Consider the following 22912-nt stretch of genomic DNA (forward strand, 5'->3'; position numbering starts at 1 on the left):
AAAAACCCAAACAACTTTATTTGGGCAAATATTATCCCGGAGAAGCGAAAACTCGAATAAAAGCGCGTTTTTTTCGTTCATTCCGCGTCCAGTGGATCCGTGGCGCCATCTCAGAATAAGGGACAGAAACGTGGCTTTCGCTCAAAACATCGCTTATTATTTCCTCGTCTTCTGTGTACTCGAAGTACGTTAAACTCCGAAAGAAGACGATGGTCGGAGCAAGAACCGTTGCAGACAAAGATACTTCGTTTCTGCAGCAGCATCGGGGAGGTATTATTTATTCGCATTTACAGTCTGACACTTTGAGCACTCTGACACTTACCTCAAAAACCCAAACAACTTTATTTGGGCAAATATTATCCCGGAGAAGCGAAAACTCGAATAAAAGCGCGTTTTTTTCGTTCATTCCGCGTCCAGTGGATCCGTGGCGCCATCTCAGAATAAGGGACAGAAACGTGGCTTTCGCTCAAAACATCGCTTATTATTTCCTCGTCTTCTGTGTACTCGAAGTACGTTAAACTCCGAAAGAAGACGATGGTCGGAGCAAGAACAGTTGCAGACAAAGATACTTCATTTCTGGAGCAGCACTGGGGAGGTATTATTTATTCGCATTTACAGTCTGACACTTTGAGCACTCTGACACTTACCTCAAAAACCCAAACAACTTTATTTGGGCAAATATTATCCCGGAGAAGCGAAAACTCGAATAAAAGCGCGTTTTTTTCGTTCATTCCGCGTCCAGTGGATCCGTGGCGCCATCTCAGAATAAGGGACAGAAACGTGGCTTTCGCTCAAAACATCGCTTATTATTTCCTCGTCTTCTGTGTACTCGAAGTACGTTAAACTCCGAAAGAAGACGATGGTCGGAGCAAGAACAGTTGCAGACAAAGATACTTCATTTCTGGAGCAGCACTGGGGAGGTATTATTTATTCGCATTTACAGTCTGACACTTTGAGCACTCTGACACTTACCTCAAAAACCCAAACAACTTTATTTGGGCAAATATTATCCCGGAGAAGCGAAAACTCGAATAAAAGCGCGTTTTTTTCGTTCATTCCGCGTCCAGTGGATCCGTGGCGCCATCTCAGAATAAGGGACAGAAACGTGGCTTCCGCTCAAAACATCGCTTATTATTTCCTCGTCTTCTGTGTACTCGAAGTACGTTAAACTCCGAAAGAAGACGATGGTCGGAGCAAGAACAGTTGCAGACAAAGATACTTCATTTCTGGAGCAGCACTGGGGAGGTATTATTTATTCGCATTTACAGTCTGACACTTTGAGCACTCTGACACTTACCTCAAAAACCCAAACAACTTTATTTGGGCAAATATTATCCCGGAGAAGCGAAAACTCGAATAAAAGCGCGTTTTTTTCGTTCATTCCGCGTCCAGTGGATCCGTGGCGCCATCTCAGAATAAGGGACAGAAACGTGGCTTTCGCTCAAAACATCGCTTATTATTTCCTCGTCTTCTGTGTACTCGAAGTACGTTAAACTCCGAAAGAAGACGATGGTCGGAGCAAGAACAGTTGCAGACAAAGATACTTCATTTCTGGAGCAGCACTGGGGAGGTATTATTTATTCGCATTTACAGTCTGACACTTTGAGCACTCTGACACTTACCTCAAAAACCCAAACAACTTTATTTGGGCAAATATTATCCCGGAGAAGCGAAAACTCGAATAAAAGCGCGTTTTTTTCGTTCATTCCGCGTCCAGAGGACCCGTGAGCGCCGTCTCAGAATAAGGGACAGAAACGAGGCTTCCGCTCAAAACATCGCTTATTATTTCCTCGTCTTCTATGTACTCGAAGTACGTTAAACTCCGAAAGAAGACGATGGTCGGAGCAAGAACCGTTGCAGGCAAAGATACTTCGTTTCTGGAGCAGCATCGGGGAGGTATTATTTATTCGCATTTATAGTCTGACACTTTGAGCACTGTGAAACTTACCTCAAAAACCCAATCAACTTTATTTGGGCAAATATTATCCCGGAGAAGCGAAAACTCGAATAAAAGCGCGTTTTTTTCGTTCATTCCTCGTCCAGGGGACCCGTGAACGCATTCTCAGAATAAGGGACAGAAACGAGGCTTCCGCTCAAAACATCGGTTATTATTTCCTCGTCTTCTGTGTACTCGAAGTACGTTAAACTCCGAAAGCAGACGATGGTCGGAGCAAGAACCGTTGCAGACAAAGATACTTCGTTTCTGCAGCAGCACTGGGGAGGTATTATTTATTCGCATTTATAGTCTGACACTTTGAGCACTGTGAAACTTACCTCAAAAACCCAATCAACTTTATTTGGGCAAATATTATCCCGGAGAAGCGAAAACTCGAATAAAAGCGCGTTTTTTTCGTTCATTCCTCGTCCAGGGGACCCGTGAACGCATTCTCAGAATAAGGGACAGAAACGAGGCTTCCGCTCAAAACATCGCTTATTATTTCCTCGTCTTCTGTGTACTCGAAGTACGTTAAACTCCGAAAGCAGACGATGGTCGGAGCAAGAACCGTTGCAGACAAAGATACTTCGTTTCTGCAGCAGCACTGGGGAGGTATTATTTATTCGCATTTATAGTCTGACACTTTGAGCACTGTGAAACTTACCTCAAAAACCCAATCAACTTTATTTGGGCAAATATTATCCCGGAGAAGCGAAAACTCGAATAAAAGCGCGTTTTTTTCGTTCATTCCTCGTCCAGGGGACCCGTGAACGCATTCTCAGAATAAGGGACAGAAACGAGGCTTCCGCTCAAAACATCGGTTATTATTTCCTCGTCTTCTGTGTACTCGAAGTACGTTAAACTCCGAAAGCAGACGATGGTCGGAGCAAGAACCGTTGCAGACAAAGATACTTCGTTTCTGCAGCAGCACTGGGGAGGTATTATTTATTCGCATTTATAGTCTGACACTTTGAGCACTGTGAAACTTACCTCAAAAACCCAAACAACTTTATTTGGGCAAATATTATCCCGGAGAAGCGAAAACTCGAATAAAAGCGCGTTTTTTTCGTTCATTCCTCGTCCAGGGGACCCGTGAACGCATTCTCAGAATAAGGGACAGAAACGAGGCTTCCGCTCAAAACATCGCTTATTATTTCCTCGTCTTCTGTGTACTCGAAGTACGTTAAACTCCGAAAGCAGACGATGGTCGGAGCAAGAACCGTTGCAGACAAAGATACTTCGTTTCTGCAGCAGCACTGGGGAGGTATTATTTATTCGCATTTATAGTCTGACACTTTGAGCACTGTGAAACTTACCTCAAAAACCCAATCAACTTTATTTGGGCAAATATTATCCCGGAGAAGCGAAAACTCGAATAAAAGCGCGTTTTTTTCGTTCATTCCTCGTCCAGGGGACCCGTGAACGCATTCTCAGAATAAGGGACAGAAACGAGGCTTCCGCTCAAAACATCGGTTATTATTTCCTCGTCTTCTGTGTACTCGAAGTACGTTAAACTCCGAAAGCAGACGATGGTCGGAGCAAGAACCGTTGCAGACAAAGATACTTCGTTTCTGCAGCAGCACTGGGGAGGTATTATTTATTCGCATTTATAGTCTGACACTTTGAGCACTGTGAAACTTACCTCAAAAACCCAATCAACTTTATTTGGGCAAATATTATCCCGGAGAAGCGAAAACTCGAATAAAAGCGCGTTTTTTTCGTTCATTCCTCGTCCAGGGGACCCGTGAACGCATTCTCAGAATAAGGGACAGAAACGAGGCTTCCGCTCAAAACATCGGTTATTATTTCCTCGTCTTCTGTGTACTCGAAGTACGTTAAACTCCGAAAGCAGACGATGGTCGGAGCAAGAACCGTTGCAGACAAAGATACTTCGTTTCTGCAGCAGCATCGGGGAGGTATTATTTATTCGCATTTACAGTCTGACACTTTGAGCACTCTGACACTTACCTCAAAAACCCAAACAACTTTATTTGGGCAAATATTATCCCGGAGAAGCGAAAACTCGAATAAAAGCGCGTTTTTTTCGTTCATTCCTCGTCCAGGGGACCCGTGAACGCATTCTCAGAATAAGGGACAGAAACGAGGCTTCCGCTCAAAACATCGCTTATTATTTCCTCGTCTTCTATGTACTCGAAGTACGTTAAACTCCGAAAGAAGACGATGGTCGGAGCAAGAACAGTTGCAGACAAAGATACTTCGTTTCTGCAGCAGCACTGGGGAGGTATTATTTATTCGCATTTACAGTCTGACACTTTGAGCACTCTGACACTTACCTCAAAAACCCAATCAACTTTATTTGGGCAAATATTATCCCGGAGAAGCGAAAACTCGAATAAAAGCGCGTTTTTTTCGTTCATTCCTCGTCCAGGGGACCCGTGAACGCATTCTCAGAATAAGGGACAGAAACGAGGCTTCCGCTCAAAACATCGGTTATTATTTCCTCGTCTTCTGTGTACTCGAAGTACGTTAAACTCCGAAAGCAGACGATGGTCGGAGCAAGAACCGTTGCAGACAAAGATACTTCGTTTCTGCAGCAGCACTGGGGAGGTATTATTTATTCGCATTTATAGTCTGACACTTTGAGCACTGTGAAACTTACCTCAAAAACCCAATCAACTTTATTTGGGCAAATATTATCCCGGAGAAGCGAAAACTCGAATAAAAGCGCGTTTTTTTCGTTCATTCCTCGTCCAGGGGACCCGTGAACGCATTCTCAGAATAAGGGACAGAAACGAGGCTTCCGCTCAAAACATCGGTTATTATTTCCTCGTCTTCTGTGTACTCGAAGTACGTTAAACTCCGAAAGCAGACGATGGTCGGAGCAAGAACCGTTGCAGACAAAGATACTTCGTTTCTGCAGCAGCATCGGGGAGGTATTATTTATTCGCATTTACAGTCTGACACTTTGAGCACTCTGACACTTACCTCAAAAACCCAAACAACTTTATTTGGGCAAATATTATCCCGGAGAAGCGAAAACTCGAATAAAAGCGCGTTTTTTTCGTTCATTCCTCGTCCAGGGGACCCGTGAACGCATTCTCAGAATAAGGGACAGAAACGAGGCTTCCGCTCAAAACATCGGTTATTATTTCCTCGTCTTCTGTGTACTCGAAGTACGTTAAACTCCGAAAGCAGACGATGGTCGGAGCAAGAACCGTTGCAGACAAAGATACTTCGTTTCTGCAGCAGCATCGGGGAGGTATTATTTATTCGCATTTACAGTCTGACACTTTGAGCACTCTGACACTTACCTCAAAAACCCAAACAACTTTATTTGGGCAAATATTATCCCGGAGAAGCGAAAACTCGAATAAAAGCGCGTTTTTTTCGTTCATTCCTCGTCCAGGGGACCCGTGAACGCATTCTCAGAATAAGGGACAGAAACGAGGCTTCCGCTCAAAACATCGGTTATTATTTCCTCGTCTTCTGTGTACTCGAAGTACGTTAAACTCCGAAAGCAGACGATGGTCGGAGCAAGAACCGTTGCAGACAAAGATACTTCGTTTCTGCAGCAGCATCGGGGAGGTATTATTTATTCGCATTTACAGTCTGACACTTTGAGCACTCTGACACTTACCTCAAAAACCCAAACAACTTTATTTGGGCAAATATTATCCCGGAGAAGCGAAAACTCGAATAAAAGCGCGTTTTTTTCGTTCATTCCGCGTCCAGTGGATCCGTGGCGCCATCTCAGAATAAGGGACAGAAACGTGGCTTTCGCTCAAAACATCGGTTATTATTTCCTCGTCTTCTGTGTACTCGAAGTACGTTAAACTCCGAAAGAAGACGATGGTCGGAGCAAGAACCGTTGCAGACAAAGATACTTCGTTTCTGCAGCAGCATCGGGGAGGTATTATTTATTCGCATTTACAGTCTGACACTTTGAGCACTCTGACACTTACCTCAAAAACCCAAACAACTTTATTTGGGCAAATATTATCCCGGAGAAGCGAAAACTCGAATAAAAGCGCGTTTTTTTCGTTCATTCCTCGTCCAGGGGACCCGTGAACGCATTCTCAGAATAAGGGACAGAAACGAGGCTTCCGCTCAAAACATCGGTTATTATTTCCTCGTCTTCTGTGTACTCGAAGTACGTTAAACTCCGAAAGCAGACGATGGTCGGAGCAAGAACCGTTGCAGACAAAGATACTTCGTTTCTGCAGCAGCATCGGGGAGGTATTATTTATTCGCATTTACAGTCTGACACTTTGAGCACTGTGAAACTTACCTCAAAAACCCAATCAACTTTATTTGGGCAAATATTATCCCGGAGAAGCGAAAACTCGAATAAAAGCGCGTTTTTTTCGTTCATTCCTCGTCCAGGGGACCCGTGAACGCATTCTCAGAATAAGGGACAGAAACGAGGCTTCCGCTCAAAACATCGGTTATTATTTCCTCGTCTTCTGTGTACTCGAAGTACGTTAAACTCCGAAAGCAGACGATGGTCGGAGCAAGAACCGTTGCAGACAAAGATACTTCGTTTCTGCAGCAGCATCGGGGAGGTATTATTTATTCGCATTTACAGTCTGACACTTTGAGCACTCTGACACTTACCTCAAAAACCCAAACAACTTTATTTGGGCAAATATTATCCCGGAGAAGCGAAAACTCGAATAAAAGCGCGTTTTTTTCGTTCATTCCTCGTCCAGGGGACCCGTGAACGCATTCTCAGAATAAGGGACAGAAACGAGGCTTCCGCTCAAAACATCGGTTATTATTTCCTCGTCTTCTGTGTACTCGAAGTACGTTAAACTCCGAAAGCAGACGATGGTCGGAGCAAGAACCGTTGCAGACAAAGATACTTCGTTTCTGCAGCAGCATCGGGGAGGTATTATTTATTCGCATTTACAGTCTGACACTTTGAGCACTCTGACACTTACCTCAAAAACCCAAACAACTTTATTTGGGCAAATATTATCCCGGAGAAGCGAAAACTCGAATAAAAGCGCGTTTTTTTCGTTCATTCCGCGTCCAGTGGATCCGTGGCGCCATCTCAGAATAAGGGACAGAAACGTGGCTTTCGCTCAAAACATCGGTTATTATTTCCTCGTCTTCTGTGTACTCGAAGTACGTTAAACTCCGAAAGAAGACGATGGTCGGAGCAAGAACCGTTGCAGACAAAGATACTTCGTTTCTGCAGCAGCATCGGGGAGGTATTATTTATTCGCATTTACAGTCTGACACTTTGAGCACTCTGACACTTACCTCAAAAACCCAAACAACTTTATTTGGGCAAATATTATCCCGGAGAAGCGAAAACTCGAATAAAAGCGCGTTTTTTTCGTTCATTCCGCGTCCAGTGGATCCGTGGCGCCATCTCAGAATAAGGGACAGAAACGTGGCTTTCGCTCAAAACATCGGTTATTATTTCCTCGTCTTCTGTGTACTCGAAGTACGTTAAACTCCGAAAGCAGACGATGGTCGGAGCAAGAACCGTTGCAGACAAAGATACTTCGTTTCTGCAGCAGCATCGGGGAGGTATTATTTATTCGCATTTACAGTCTGACACTTTGAGCACTCTGACACTTACCTCAAAAACCCAAACAACTTTATTTGGGCAAATATTATCCCGGAGAAGCGAAAACTCGAATAAAAGCGCGTTTTTTTCGTTCATTCCGCGTCCAGTGGATCCGTGGCGCCATCTCAGAATAAGGGACAGAAACGTGGCTTTCGCTCAAAACATCGGTTATTATTTCCTCGTCTTCTGTGTACTCGAAGTACGTTAAACTCCGAAAGAAGACGATGGTCGGAGCAAGAACCGTTGCAGACAAAGATACTTCGTTTCTGCAGCAGCATCGGGGAGGTATTATTTATTCGCGTTTACAGTCTGACACTTTGAGCACTCTGACACTTACCTCAAAAACCCAAACAACTTTATTTGGGCAAATATTATCCCGGAGAAGCGAAAACTCGAATAAAAGCGCGTTTTTTTCGTTCATTCCGCGTCCAGTGGATCCGTGGCGCCATCTCAGAATAAGGGACAGAAACGTGGCTTTCGCTCAAAACATCGGTTATTATTTCCTCGTCTTCTGTGTACTCGAAGTACGTTAAACTCCGAAAGCAGACGATGGTCGGAGCAAGAACCGTTGCAGACAAAGATACTTCGTTTCTGCAGCAGCATCGGGGAGGTATTATTTATTCGCATTTACAGTCTGACACTTTGAGCACTCTGACACTTACCTCAAAAACCCAAACAACTTTATTTGGGCAAATATTATCCCGGAGAAGCGAAAACTCGAATAAAAGCGCGTTTTTTTCGTTCATTCCGCGTCCAGTGGATCCGTGGCGCCATCTCAGAATAAGGGACAGAAACGTGGCTTTCGCTCAAAACATCGGTTATTATTTCCTCGTCTTCTGTGTACTCGAAGTACGTTAAACTCCGAAAGCAGACGATGGTCGGAGCAAGAACCGTTGCAGACAAAGATACTTCGTTTCTGCAGCAGCATCGGGGAGGTATTATTTATTCGCATTTACAGTCTGACACTTTGAGCACTGTGAAACTTACCTCAAAAACCCAATCAACTTTATTTGGGCAAATATTATCCCGGAGAAGCGAAAACTCGAATAAAAGCGCGTTTTTTTCGTTCATTCCTCGTCCAGGGGACCCGTGAACGCATTCTCAGAATAAGGGACAGAAACGAGGCTTCCGCTCAAAACATCGGTTATTATTTCCTCGTCTTCTGTGTACTCGAAGTACGTTAAACTCCGAAAGCAGACGATGGTCGGAGCAAGAACCGTTGCAGACAAAGATACTTCGTTTCTGCAGCAGCATCGGGGAGGTATTATTTATTCGCATTTACAGTCTGACACTTTGAGCACTCTGACACTTACCTCAAAAACCCAAACAACTTTATTTGGGCAAATATTATCCCGGAGAAGCGAAAACTCGAATAAAAGCGCGTTTTTTTCGTTCATTCCTCGTCCAGGGGACCCGTGAACGCATTCTCAGAATAAGGGACAGAAACGAGGCTTCCGCTCAAAACATCGGTTATTATTTCCTCGTCTTCTGTGTACTCGAAGTACGTTAAACTCCGAAAGCAGACGATGGTCGGAGCAAGAACCGTTGCAGACAAAGATACTTCGTTTCTGCAGCAGCATCGGGGAGGTATTATTTATTCGCATTTACAGTCTGACACTTTGAGCACTCTGACACTTACCTCAAAAACCCAAACAACTTTATTTGGGCAAATATTATCCCGGAGAAGCGAAAACTCGAATAAAAGCGCGTTTTTTTCGTTCATTCCGCGTCCAGTGGATCCGTGGCGCCATCTCAGAATAAGGGACAGAAACGTGGCTTTCGCTCAAAACATCGGTTATTATTTCCTCGTCTTCTGTGTACTCGAAGTACGTTAAACTCCGAAAGAAGACGATGGTCGGAGCAAGAACCGTTGCAGACAAAGATACTTCGTTTCTGCAGCAGCATCGGGGAGGTATTATTTATTCGCATTTACAGTCTGACACTTTGAGCACTCTGACACTTACCTCAAAAACCCAAACAACTTTATTTGGGCAAATATTATCCCGGAGAAGCGAAAACTCGAATAAAAGCGCGTTTTTTTCGTTCATTCCGCGTCCAGTGGATCCGTGGCGCCATCTCAGAATAAGGGACAGAAACGTGGCTTTCGCTCAAAACATCGGTTATTATTTCCTCGTCTTCTGTGTACTCGAAGTACGTTAAACTCCGAAAGCAGACGATGGTCGGAGCAAGAACCGTTGCAGACAAAGATACTTCGTTTCTGCAGCAGCATCGGGGAGGTATTATTTATTCGCATTTACAGTCTGACACTTTGAGCACTCTGACACTTACCTCAAAAACCCAAACAACTTTATTTGGGCAAATATTATCCCGGAGAAGCGAAAACTCGAATAAAAGCGCGTTTTTTTCGTTCATTCCGCGTCCAGTGGATCCGTGGCGCCATCTCAGAATAAGGGACAGAAACGTGGCTTTCGCTCAAAACATCGGTTATTATTTCCTCGTCTTCTGTGTACTCGAAGTACGTTAAACTCCGAAAGAAGACGATGGTCGGAGCAAGAACCGTTGCAGACAAAGATACTTCGTTTCTGCAGCAGCATCGGGGAGGTATTATTTATTCGCGTTTACAGTCTGACACTTTGAGCACTCTGAAACTTACCTCAAAAACCCAAACAACTTTATTTGGGCAAATATTATCCCGGAGAAGCGAAAACTCGAATAAAAGCGCGTTTTTTCGTTCATTCCGCGTCCAGGGGACCCGTGAACGCCGTCTCAGAATAAGGGACAGAAACGAGGCTTCCGCTCAAAACATCGCTTATTATTTCCTCGTCTTCTGTGTACTCGAAGTACGTTAAACTCCGAAAGAAGACGATGGTCGGAGCAAGAACCGTTGCAGACAAAGATACTTCGTTTCTGCAGCAGCATCGGGGAGGTATTATTTATTCGCATTTACAGTCTGACACTTTGAGCACTCTGACACTTACCTCAAAAACCCAAACAACTTTATTTGGGCAAATATTATCCCGGAGAAGCGAAAACTCGAATAAAAGCGCGTTTTTTCGTTCATTCCGCGTCCAGGGGACCCGTGAACGCCGTCTCAGAATAAGGGACAGAAACGAGGCTTCCGCTCAAAACATCGCTTATTATTTCCTCGTCTTCTGTGTACTCGAAGTACGTTAAACTCCGAAAGAAGACGATGGTCGGAGCAAGAACCGTTGCAGACAAAGATACTTCGTTTCTGCAGCAGCATCGGGGAGGTATTATTTATTCGCATTTACAGTCTGACACTTTGAGCACTGTGAAACTTACCTCAAAACCCAAACAACTTTATTTGGGCAAATATTATCCCGGAGAAGCGAAAACTCGAATAAAAGCGCGTTTTTTTCGTTCATTCCGCGTCCAGGGGATCCGTGAACGCATTCTCAGAATAAGGGACAGAAACGAGGCTTTCGCTCAAAACATCGGTTATTATTTCCTCGTCTTCTGTGTACTCGAAGTACGTTAAACTCCGAAAGAAGACGATGGTCGGAGCAAGAACCGTTGCAGACAAAGATACTTCGTTTCTGCAGCAGCATCGGGGAGGTATTATTTATTCGCATTTACAGTCTGACACTTTGAGCACTGTGAAACTTACCTCAAAACCCAAACAACTTTATTTGGGCAAATATTATCCCGGAGAAGCGAAAACTCGAATAAAAGCGCGTTTTTTTCGTTCATTCCGCGTCCAGAGGATCCGTGAACGCATTCTCAGAATAAGGGACAGAAACGAGGCTTTCGCTCAAAACATCGCTTATTATTTCCTCGTCTTCTATGTACTCGAAGTACGTTAAACTCCGAAAGAAGACGATGGTCGGAGCAAGAACCGTTGCAGACAAAGATACTTCGTTTCTGCAGCAGCATCGGGGAGGTATTATTTATTCGCATTTACAGTCTGACACTTTGAGCACTCTGACACTTACCTCAAAACCCAAACAACTTTATTTGGGCAAATATTATCCCAGGGAACCGAAAACTCCAATAAAAGCGCGCTTATCATTTTCTACAATGCGTCTACTACACACACTGGCACGCCACATCAAGAGCGTCTACACTCTTAGAAAAAAGGGTATGGATAGTACCTCTCAGAGTATTTTGAATGGCTCAGGGGATTAATCTCTTATTAAAAAGTAAACGCTCGATCATGCCGTAATTATTTGAAAGCCAATAAATCAAGCCGTTCCAATGCGGTTCGAAGCCACGAGTTTGTTTCGCCACACGGCACGTCGTAGCCTGTATTTCTATTGGTTTTTCTATTTGTGCTGTTCGCGCAAAGCTGCAATTACCGTCTCGAATTAATCTCTGTAGAGCGGATATTCACTCAGCGTGAAGTGATGCTTCACATGCTGAGAAATCGCTTTTCGATCAACTTGAATGCAGTCAAAGCCGCGACTTGCGGCAGGTGTTAAGTGTACGGAGCTACGCCGTGGCGAGCCCGAAAACTTCTAGCGCTCATCCCAGCGCGCCACTTGTAGGGGAGTTTCTCCAGGAACCGTAGTATATTTAAACAGCAAAATAAAGGGTAGCTATTTTTTTTTTTTTTTCGATTTTACCTTGTATTGTTTTTTAATGCCGAAATTCCATACTGTAAAAATACGTACTTTGTGTTTCACGATTTCGTACTGTTCAGTCCTTGCCCCAGAGCTCAATCGCTCTCGGGGACAATTGCGACAGTCACGTTGGTCACTGTACGATAGCGATAGGAGCTTCTACTGTTGAGACCAGCGTTCCAACATGACTATCCGCACGTTGATCGATTGCACGTAATCCCTCAAGTGGTGTCTTTAATGTAAAGCGGAATGTCAACCTGCGACACCAAGCCCCCTCCGATCACGGCCCGACCAACGGCATCAATGCCAGGGAGTTTACGATCTCATCTTGTTGTTACACCACTGATACGCGAACACACGGTCACATCGGCGATAATTCCAGTCTTCTGTTCACAACACTGCCATCACGATGTTGCAGCTATGTTGCTGACACGCACAAATACAGAACCACGTTGAACGCCGGTTGCACTCGGCATTGGAAAACCGAACTCAGGAAGGAAGGCACCCAGGCAGCAAAACCTGCCTGTCTTGGACGCAGTTCCTGCGGTTTCCATAACGTCGAAAACGTCGACATAGTTCCGCGTAGTTTCGATACTGTAGTGACTGTAGTTCGTGCCGCGCGAGTCCCGCAATCCGGAGACGGCCATCCCCCAGTGTACGTGGCGCTGCTGGCACTGCTCCGGAACTTCGCTGTTTCTAGCGGCTTCGTTGGCTCATTTAATGAAATTAGTGATAAAAACGTCAATGCAACCGAAATTTTCTGCACATTGAGACTAGAAGACGGAATTATAGGCGGCCTTTGCTGCCGCTGAAGCTCAATGAACTCGACAGCTATTTATTAAACAACGTGCGCGACCTGCTCGAAAAACCAAACCGAAAGAAGATGAGTCGGGAGGGCGAAAGCTTTCTCCCGTCTGCCTGAAGAAGGAGCAGTGTCTAACCTGGAAGGCAAAAAGCAAACAACGGGCGCGACGGGATTTCTAGATCGAATTAAACGCAGATAGCATTTATTAATTTGTTGTTCCGCGCAAGAAATGCGTGTACATGACGCTGGGAAAAAGAGAAACTTTAAAAGCGAATACTTTTTTTTTAATCAATATTTGTTACGCGAAGAACAGATTTCGAAGCGCGGCCGAGCGCTTTATAGTCCGGACTCCTATTCAAACCACGAGAGATAGTAGAAGCATTCTCAAATACCTTTCCTTGCATGTTGTCTAGCGTCGTCGCTTTTGTGTCCATAGTCCAGAGTTATCCAAAGTTCACCAGGAAAGTGCACACACACACACGTTCACAGAAGCGTCCACGTTGAGCCGGGGCAGGGCCGTTTTGATATCACCCGAGACTGGGGTAGAAGCATCAAATCGTAGAAGGGACAGAAAATAGTCCCTTCTACGACTTGAAGCTTCTACCCCAGTCTCAGGCTATTTTAACATTGTGAATATTCACCAGCTCGCGTGCACCCTCTTTTCTTGACTCACAAAGAAGCACACACACGTGTATTTGGGCGGTTCTTTGTCAAGGCGGGGGACATGAGGTAGGACTAGACTTGCCCGGTTGAGAGTGGGATTTCTGGAATAGAAAAGAAAAGTGTTGTAATATTAAGAAAAGGGTACAATAGATATTTTTGTTTTTAGATTTGGTAACTTTTAAGTAGAGAGTTGAATGATTAGGATAGAGTTGAAAAAGGTCGACGCAGAACGTAATAGCACCCTGTAAGGTACCGTTCCGACGTGCGTCGACCTTTTGTCGCGGGTTTTGACCGTTAGGGGTTTTATCATCATCATGATCCAGGGTTTCGGTTCTCTGTTTTCAGGGTGCTATAATGGCGCATGCGCAGAGGATCTCCTCCCGGGCGATTCAGGCGAGTTTTTTTTTTTTTTTTTTCTTTTTTTGGCTGCTAGGAAGGGTACTGCTCTGCCTGTATGAAAGTGTCCAGTTACTTGGGTACCTCTAGAAAACAGACTCCAGGTCACGTGATGTTTTTTTTTTGTCGGAGCAAGGATGAGTCACCCTCGCCTGAACGGCGCCTGGCTGTTGCTATGCGTGTTCTGGGCCTGGGGGCTCACTTTGAGACTCAGACGAGAACGGAAGAAGGTGGGATTACCGTAACTCGAGAAGGTATTTGCTCATTTTATGATCTTTTTTTGCCCAAAGTAGTCGTTTGTGTGAGCGCGTGCGATTATAAGTACTATTATTTTTGGGAGGATGATAAAAGAGGGTTTGTTCTCCTCGGCGGTTGGTAGATGGAAAGGATATGTTCTTCTCGGAGCTAGCGAGATTCTGCACGCTTTTCCGAGTGTCGGCAAAGAAGGCTTTTAATGGGATATACTATATTGAGCGTGAAAGAGTATATAGGCGCACAAGATGAATTGAATTCTCGGCGGAGCGGCTGGTCGTTTTTTTGAAGGCTCTTTACCAGAGCGCGAGCAAGATTTACCTATGCGTGTTTCATGGAAGTGCTTTTTTTGATAGGTCCATGCTCGGCAAAGATATAAAGTGTATTAAGCTTTGAAGCGCGTATTCCATCGCGCAATGATGGAATACTGCCTCGGATAAAGAGAATTGAAAATTTAGGTGCGCGATCAAACCATAATAGGGAGAAAAAGGCATTCAAGCCTGGCCTAAACAGCCGGTCGGTCGCCTTTTTTTGGGGGTCGCGTGGCCTAAACATCCTCGGCGTTTGGGCAGTTTTCGCTAGGGAGCTCTCAGTTGGCGCGAAAAAACGAGAATAATAAATAAACTGTTGGCTTTAAAACGGTCTCTGTTAGAGTGGGTATAGTAGAGAAACTTCTTTCGCGGTACGCCAAGTTCAGAGTGTCTACCTACGTTTGTTATTTTTTTTAACTGATAAAACGAAGTCAGCCGCGATTCGAACGTCCGATTGTGGATTGCGCAATATTGTTTTGCTCGTATTTATTTAATTTCTCGACTATTTCTTGCTGTAATTGGGTTGGTAGGGTCCAAATATTTTTTTTTTTTTTATCTTGCATCGTAAAATTAGCGTTCGAGCGGTTTGGGTATTCGCTAGGTGATTAATTTCATCGGCGCTTCAGTAATTTAGTTCTGGATAGCTAGGTTCGACATTGTACATGTACCTTTTTTTAGTACACGGAAGTGACGTCATCACGTCTGATTGGTTGGAAACAAAAGTGACGTAATTTCCCTAGAAAAATGTGGGCGGAGTCGGCAAAACTGGGCGGAGTCGGCTACCGGACGTGACAACAAAATGACGTTTCGTTTTGTACCGAGTACGTTTCAAAAGGTACTTGCTCGGAACTAGGTGTCATTGGCAGCATGTTTTTGGCGGCGAGGTGTCGCCGTCTCGTCACTTCGACTTTTTCTTTAATGGAGCTTTTTTTTTCGCCAGAAAGGCTGTATCGGGAACACCGCGATGCATTCGAGCTCCCGGAGGAGATCTTTCGGAAGCAATACCGCCTGCCCAAGATCGTGGTGCGGTGGTTGTGCGACGAACTTCGCGAGGAACCGGAGGTGAGGAGAGTGCGTACCACGTCATGACTGTAGAGCTTCAAGTGTTGTGTGCACTGCGCTTCTACGGCACGGGGAGCTTCCAAGGCATGGTGGCGAGCGACGAACACGTAGCGCGGGACCAAAAGACAGTCAGCGTTGCGGTCCGCGCCGTGTCCGTCGCTATCGTGCGTCGTCTCGGGGTCCAGCGTGGCTGGATCCACTTCCCCGAGACGCCGAGCGAGAGGTTCGACGCGGAGAAGGGCTTCAGGCTGCTCGGCAGGATACCCGGCGTCATCGGTTGCGTGGACGGGACCATGGTCTCCATCGTCGGCCCGTCCAAGAACGACCCCACCGTCACGAAGGCGGCGTACTGGTGCCGCAAGTACTTCTACGCCCTCAACGTGATGGTGGTAAGTACACTCATGTTGCGTTGTCAAAACGCGCCCCAAATCTGTAGAAAAAAAAAAGGTATTGCCGATTCGGTTTAAGTATGCCGTTTTATGACTGCGGGCTGTGGGGTCTCACGACTGCGCGAGCGTGTGCTCTACGTAGCATGTGAGCCGTGAGACTCTTCTCCCAAAAATAATACTTGTCTGCTAAAACGTGCAAGCTTCCGTAAAAAAAAAAAAAAAAAAAAAACATTATTTTTGTTTCAAGGTAGTTAGTTGTACCTTGCTTCCAGGAAGGTGTGTTGACATGCATGTGTCAGACAAAATAACTTAAAAGGTTCTGAAATTGCGACTGCTTTGTGAACCATAAGTACAATCTACTACTTGTGGATTCAGGTAATTACATGTCAATATCTCTCTCACTTTCAGGTGTGTGACGCCGACTGCTGGATAATGTGCATCGACCCACGGTATCCCGGGTCGGTGCACGACTCCTTCGTGTGGCAATTTTCCTGGCTCCGAAACCAACTCGAGCAAGGGCAGGTGCCACGCGACGGCCGGTTCCTGCTTGGTGAGCATACTAAATTCATTCCTTACGCACACGGTGGCTCCCACTGCTTGAAAGCCACAGTACCACACATACTGTGCTTGTTGTGAGGCACACAGACACAGTTGCTGGAACTCCTTGAAGTGAGACAACACCCAAAGTTTGGCCATTAATCTCTGTTTATGTCCACATAACTCTCACACTCTGCAGGCTACGAAAGCCACACTACACCAATCTCACGACAGTGATAGACTATGCAAGGCATGCGACCGCAGTGCGAGTCGCTGTCCGGTTCGGCCCACTCACTGTTACTGTCTGCCTGTACCCTCTTGCTGGTTGGTTTTTGCATGAAGTTGGAGCTCTTTCACTGATACCTGGGGGCTCGCCTGGTCGCTTTGACGGTCGTCAGTTTGTACGGAATGGCATCAATTCCTCCTTGGCCACTTGGGGCTCGCCAAATATGTCCTCGGGTCGACTCTGTCCCACACACTGGATTCTTTTCCCTGACCCTTCTTCTTCGGTCTGCTTATATAGCTCCTCCTATTAGACCCTCCGTGTCCCAACAGGACCTGACTCCTTTCCAATCTAACCACCCCCTCTCTTTTCCCCATCTCCAACTCCACCGAGGATTTGGAAAGAGGTTCGTCGAACTGGCGCCTTATCCCCTTGCTTGCCAAAGACAAGGCCAGCGTGTTCTGCTCTGCCCGTGCCTAAGGTCACGGCCACACTCCCAAAAGCAACAGAGCTTTTATCTGTCGGATGCAAGGGTCTAATAATGCACAATAACACAGCACCCCTAAGGAATCGTGCACACATCCCATACAACCCACCAGGAAAACACATAGTTACATGAAATAATAGGGAGTTTGCAGGCAAGCTGGTGCTAATTAATCATAATGTAAACTGATACTGTAGTGCAGAAATATTAACACACTTTTAAGTCCCACTTAAGTTACATTATAATTGACATAGTGGCACACAGCTGTTTTCTTGCCTTTTATTTTAAAAAGTAAAGAATGTAATATGTTCCATCCTCTACATGTGCAGGTGACAGCGGCTACCCCTTGGAGCCTTGGCTCATCACCCCTGTCCCGCGGAACCACGCGACCTCCACCGCTTGCGGCCGGTTTAATAAGGCGCATTCCTCGATCAGGTCTGTTGTGGAGCGCTGCATCGGGCTGTTGAAAAACAGATTCCGGTGTCTGCAAAGGCACCGGGCTCTGTATTACCACCCTTCAACTGCCACCGCCATTATTTCGGCATGTGCAGTGCTCCACAACATCTGCCTTGCATCGAGCGAGCCAGAACCGGAGTCAGACTGCGACCCTGAAGAGTCAGAGTTGGAGTCTGAGCCGAGCTCGGACGGTTCTGAGCCGAGCTCGGAGAGGTCAGCCTTCCGGTCGGCCTCTCGGACAGGGGGAAGGCCCTGAGGCAGCGCCTTGTCGCCCGGTTCGGAACCCGCCGCAGACGTGCCCGTGCGGAGCGCCACACGCAAGGGGTCCGCCGCCACGACGGTAGTCCCGACCACCAGGGACACCGTCGGGAAGCCCCTCAGCGCCCTTGCTGCGGTGGTGCCCAGCACGGACGCCGCCAGCGACAGGGAACCTCTCGCCACCACGACTGAGGTCCTGACCACCAAGGACCCCGTCACAACCTTGCCCTCAGTGAAGCCCTCCCCGTGGAAGCCGTAAAGTGAACACTTCGCTTCCTGCTCCACAGTCATGGCCGTCCACAAGCTACATACTCTCTTCAGCTCCTACACCTTGTGAAGTTCGTCGCACAGCCAGCGTGCTGCCTCCAGATACGTGTCGAGTGCATCGCGGTGAAATCGATACAGCCTTTTTTTTTAATTTTTATGAGCAGAAGGCACGAGACGCAGTCGACAGTGACAGAAAAGGTTCGGAGGTTTAGTTGCCAGACCAACAGGTCATCTGGATTGCCCCTGCAAAGAACTCAGAAGTAATTTAGACTACCTCTAGAAAGAAATGCTTGCTTTTGCAGAGATTGCGCTCTTAGTTGCTGATTGAACCAGGGATATTGTTGTCATGGACATTGTTTCATTTTACAAATGCTTCAAAGCGTCTTGCCTTCTGCTCCATTTTATTATCTCTCTTATGGTACTTCATCAAAGTTAGGTGATTGTGTTATCTCAAGACAGTGCACATGTAGTTTGTTTTGAAAATTGCTTTATTTCTTAAAGAAAAACCTGTGACTTCATGAATAAAAGTGTGATAACATGGAATGTAATATTTCATTCTTGGAAGTAAAAGTGAGCATCGACTGGAACCATGTAAGCAATTGTGCAATCTTAAGTATATATCACAGATATCTTGTTGAACACTCTGGTCTTATTTGAACACAATAGTTAAATTTCGAAAGGAAAAAAAATATATATATATTCTTTGACTAGCATACCACCATATAAACACTGGACCACTTTGAAAGAATTATCACAGATGTTGCGCCAAACATTCTTATTTGAGCACAGCAATAGCAAGTTCTCGAAAGATAAAAAAATTGTTTCTGACTAAAGCAGCCGTCACTCGCGCGCTCCCAGTTGGTTCCGCCGACCCCTCCGCTGCCCCCGGCACACCCGTATCCTCGTGGTTCGACATTTTGGTTTGAAGAAGGCGCGTAGCGCACATCCCGCATAATGTTGGAACAACTTTCTCTCCAATTAATTCTTAAATGTATTGCAAAAGGGTACAAAAAAGCGGTTTGTTTTAACAACGCCCAAAAGGTTTTGATAATTTTTCAATACTTTTACCTGTACTAGAACAGATGCGACGGCCAGCGACGCACAGGATTGGTTGCCGTTCCTTCGCTAAACGCAGGAACTGCTCCCCGCGTCGTAGTAAATCCTACCCCGTATCCCGCGCGTAGGGACGCCTCAGGGAATGCGTAGCTACCTCCGCTCGTCGGTGGTTGGCTCCGGACGTCGCTGAAACGGGTGACGGGTGTCAAGTTTGCGATGACGTAGCGGCGTCAAAGTGGGCAGAGCCGCCACGTGAGTGTTGCTAGGATACGCTCCTCCTTTGCATTACGTCACTTCCATGTACCTTTTCTCAAATGTCCAACCTAGCGATCCTGGGCGCGCATTTTCTCGCGGAGTTGGTTTGTAAGTTGAAAAAGGGTACGAATAAAGACAGATAGACGCTCTTGATGTGGCGTGCCAGTGTGTGTAGTAGACGCATGGTAGAAAATGATAACGAATAGTTTTGTTTTTGTTATTATTTTCACGCGAAACACGGAACACCGAATCGGCGGCGCGGAGCGCGAAGCCGGCCTCTACGAACTCAAACGCTTCACTCTCTGACGCACGGAAGAAATATATATATATGTATGGCGTAAGATCGTTTATCTTTTTGAAATGTAGGGCGCTAAAGATTGTCTTTTGTGCAGCAGGAGAGCGAGTTGCACGGCTGGCCCTCCGTTTCAAGAGACCTCCTGACCCGAGTCTTCTTCAGCTGCGGATGGCCTCTGGAATGCAGACATGGATCGTGCCACTGAGAACTTGCTCCGAGCAAAAAGTGTTTTTATGAAATCGTGTTAGCTCGTGCGAATTCACTGAATAGGAACGAGTGTGTTTTCATCGAGACAGCTCTCGTCTGCAAACTTGCATTGTCGGCCTATTAAAGTCTGAGGTTAATAAAATCTGAGGTGAAACGGAGAAATCTGTTGTTTTGTGTTTTGCTGGTGAAGACGAAGCCCCTGCTGTGCACAACCTGCGGAAACCAAGTAAGTACCTTATCAGTTTTATTCAGAGATTTGATTTTTTCCCGTGGAAAAAAAAAAGCGAGGACATAAATTCTTCTTTCTTACGTTTGCGCTTATTGCAAGACGCTATCAGGGGCGATTTTTTTATATCTATACAGCCTTTGAACTTGTGTTTTTTCTTCTTTCTTTTTGTGATCTCCAGTGTACCAGATTTGTTGGCTTACTGTTATCTTTTTTTTTTTTTCTTCTCCCAACCTGCTTGGGGATTGGAAATGGCCTGCGGTATAAATGAATAAAAAGAATTTAAATACTTCCTGACGCCATAGGATCTTGATCTGCTTGCAGAATAACGTACTATAAAAATTACAAATGCAATTAAATAAAAAACATATAAAAACCCTGACTACGTACGAGGGTTCGAACCCGCGCAACCGACCTTCGAAAACGGACGTCTTAGCCGCTGGGCCACGCGCACCTACTGCTCTACGAGTTTGAGAAGTCGTTTTGTACGTGGCTTTTGGATTTTAGGCGCGCGCTCCGTGCAACGATCAGCCGTTCCGCCTAGCGCGCGCCGCACGAGATGAATGAATTAAATTAATCTCGCGCGCATAACGAACCTTCCTTTTAACCGAGGGAGCGCTTCAGAACAAAAACGCAAAGTGTGTTAGCAAATGATGACGCGGTGAGCAATATCGAACATGAAAATGACTGCTTTTCTGGGGCAAGTCGAATCAGTGCTCGTACAGTAAACCATCGACTCGATCAGAGGTAATCTACAGTCGTCGGGTCTTCTACGGAACGCGTGCTCACGTTTGACACCAACATCGCGTCTCGGAAACGAAAATTCAGCCTCGGAGGTCCGAACACAGGTTCGGAAAGTAGAATTGGCCGCCATGACCATGCCCACGGTAAAAGCGTCGTAGCATCGCGAAAACTTTTATTACACACGTTCAAAGTGGTGTCCGTAGAGTCTAGGAAGACCAAGGAACGCATCGCTGCTAGCGGTGACGAGATACGACCAGTATTAATGAAGCGAGATCGAAGAAAGGATCGGTGCCTAAAGTGAGGAAAGCGAATGGCTGGCTTCGATGTGAAAACTTTCAAACGCCGTTTATTTCGCGAAACTCGCATCACACAAGAAAAGAAATCGGTCTCTGTCCAGTCCAGGGGCGGCTGGGAACAAGTGTCCCCCATTTGATATCTTAAATTCAAGGTCGTAATATAGATTTCAGAATTTAAATATTTTCAATGGTAAAACAAAAGGGCCAGGTGGCGCAATGTACCGACCGGTCGAAATTGCTCAGCCGCACTCATGGATCCATTCATTCGAAACGGGTCATCTATCTATTCATTCATAAAAATGTAATTCCTGGCCGTGTTTTAAAATTAACAAAATCATACTGCAAGGTACTGCTTTTGTACCCCTGGCGTTTTGAAACCTGCCTGCGTCCAGCGTTCTTTCATTTCTGCTGTCACGTGACACGATCCGCCCGAGTAACTCGGGTTTATTAGGGTGAGATTTGAAACACAGCCCTGGTTTAATAAAACCAAACTTAGAATTACGGGAATCGTCTTATTTTTGAAAACGACGTCGTCGAGACCCGTGTTCCACAACAAGTTTAAATTATTTAGGTGAAGTATTTAGAAAGTTCGTGGTTTTTGTTCGGTTTTTGCAAAAAAGCAAATGGCTGCCGCGTGTTTTGCTCGCAACCGGAGGTGATTCAATCGCACGAAGCTCGGAAAGTAGGCTAGCTAGGACATTTATTTTAACCAGGGAGTGGGATTATGTTCCGAGGAACATTCGAGGCGCGTCTCATCGATGTAGCTAGTCTAAAAAGAAAGTTATCAACAGAAGTTTACGTGTAAGTAAGGCTTCACTGTACGATGTTTTGATTTCACATATGCTCGTATAAAGAAAACTACGATAGCTAGAAAGTTTTAATTCGCAGCGAATGATTGCGCTCTGAATTTAGACGCACTGTTAAAATTTCATCGCTCCAGCTAGTCTAGAACTCGTTATATTCGCGAAAACAGGTTTTGGGACTCTGCTCGGAAATTAACAAGCCCGACCAAGTTCAATCGTTCGCCTGTGGATATTCAAGACCGCTGGAGTGCATTCATCGATTGTGGTCGTGAAAACAACATCATAGGAACATGTGTGTGCAGTGAAACCGTGTCAGCTCATCTCAATCGAGACTGATGGATCAACAGGGAGGGTGTCCCGAGCACAAGTGGATGGATATACTTCAAAGAGCTGCCGCTCGCTCGGAATTAGAAAACCATTAAGCTATCCAATTGTCGGGAAAGGGTGTCGCACCATCATAAGGAGTGTTTGTGTGTCAAATTTCTTCGAGATAGCAAACGCAAAAGTTGTTTTATCGACCTAATAAAACCGCTCGGAGAACTCGGCTCATTTCTGCTGTTTTTTTCTGTTTTTTTGTTGTTGTTTTTTTTAGTGAAAAAAGATGACTCTTCAGATTACCATTTCTTTTAGGTAATTGAGAAGTTGCATTAAAGAAACGGCCTGCACAGTAAATACAAATGGTTCTATTGCGATTATTTCATAATTGAACCAGAAAAGCACATTAATGTTGGCCTAATAAGAGAGTCGGCTGTTTTTTATGTACTGCTAATGTCTAGGAAACGAAGAGTGCTAGAGCGACGATTCATTTTTGATACGAGTGCTTGCTTTCCTCCTGTAATGAACGAGCCCAGGTTGGTTAACACAGCTGGTGTCAAAGTTTATGTACGAACACAAAAGCTGAAGGTAGTCCT

At 45.5% G+C, this 22912-nt stretch overlaps 2 long non-coding RNA genes across 2 annotated transcripts in view; one reads left to right on the forward strand and one right to left on the reverse strand.

Annotated features, from left to right (window-relative positions):
* LOC120848198 overlaps positions 1-13971 on the reverse strand; it is a 104419-nt gene extending 90448 nt beyond the window's left edge. The window contains exon 1 of the long non-coding RNA XR_006077310.1: positions 13214-13971. This is a non-coding gene — a long non-coding RNA (uncharacterized LOC120848198). The remainder of the gene's footprint in view (positions 1-13213) is intronic.
* LOC120848211 overlaps positions 1-20090 on the forward strand; it is a 108703-nt gene extending 88613 nt beyond the window's left edge. The window contains exon 2 of the long non-coding RNA XR_006077309.1: positions 19826-20090. This is a non-coding gene — a long non-coding RNA (uncharacterized LOC120848211). The remainder of the gene's footprint in view (positions 1-19825) is intronic.
* The last annotated feature ends 2822 nt before the right edge of the window (positions 20091-22912 follow it).

The sequence above is a fragment of the Ixodes scapularis genome, unplaced genomic scaffold (assembly GCF_016920785.2).
Source record: "Ixodes scapularis isolate PalLabHiFi unplaced genomic scaffold, ASM1692078v2 ptg002705l_1__unscaffolded, whole genome shotgun sequence".
NCBI classification, from domain to species: domain Eukaryota; kingdom Metazoa; phylum Arthropoda; class Arachnida; order Ixodida; family Ixodidae; genus Ixodes; species Ixodes scapularis.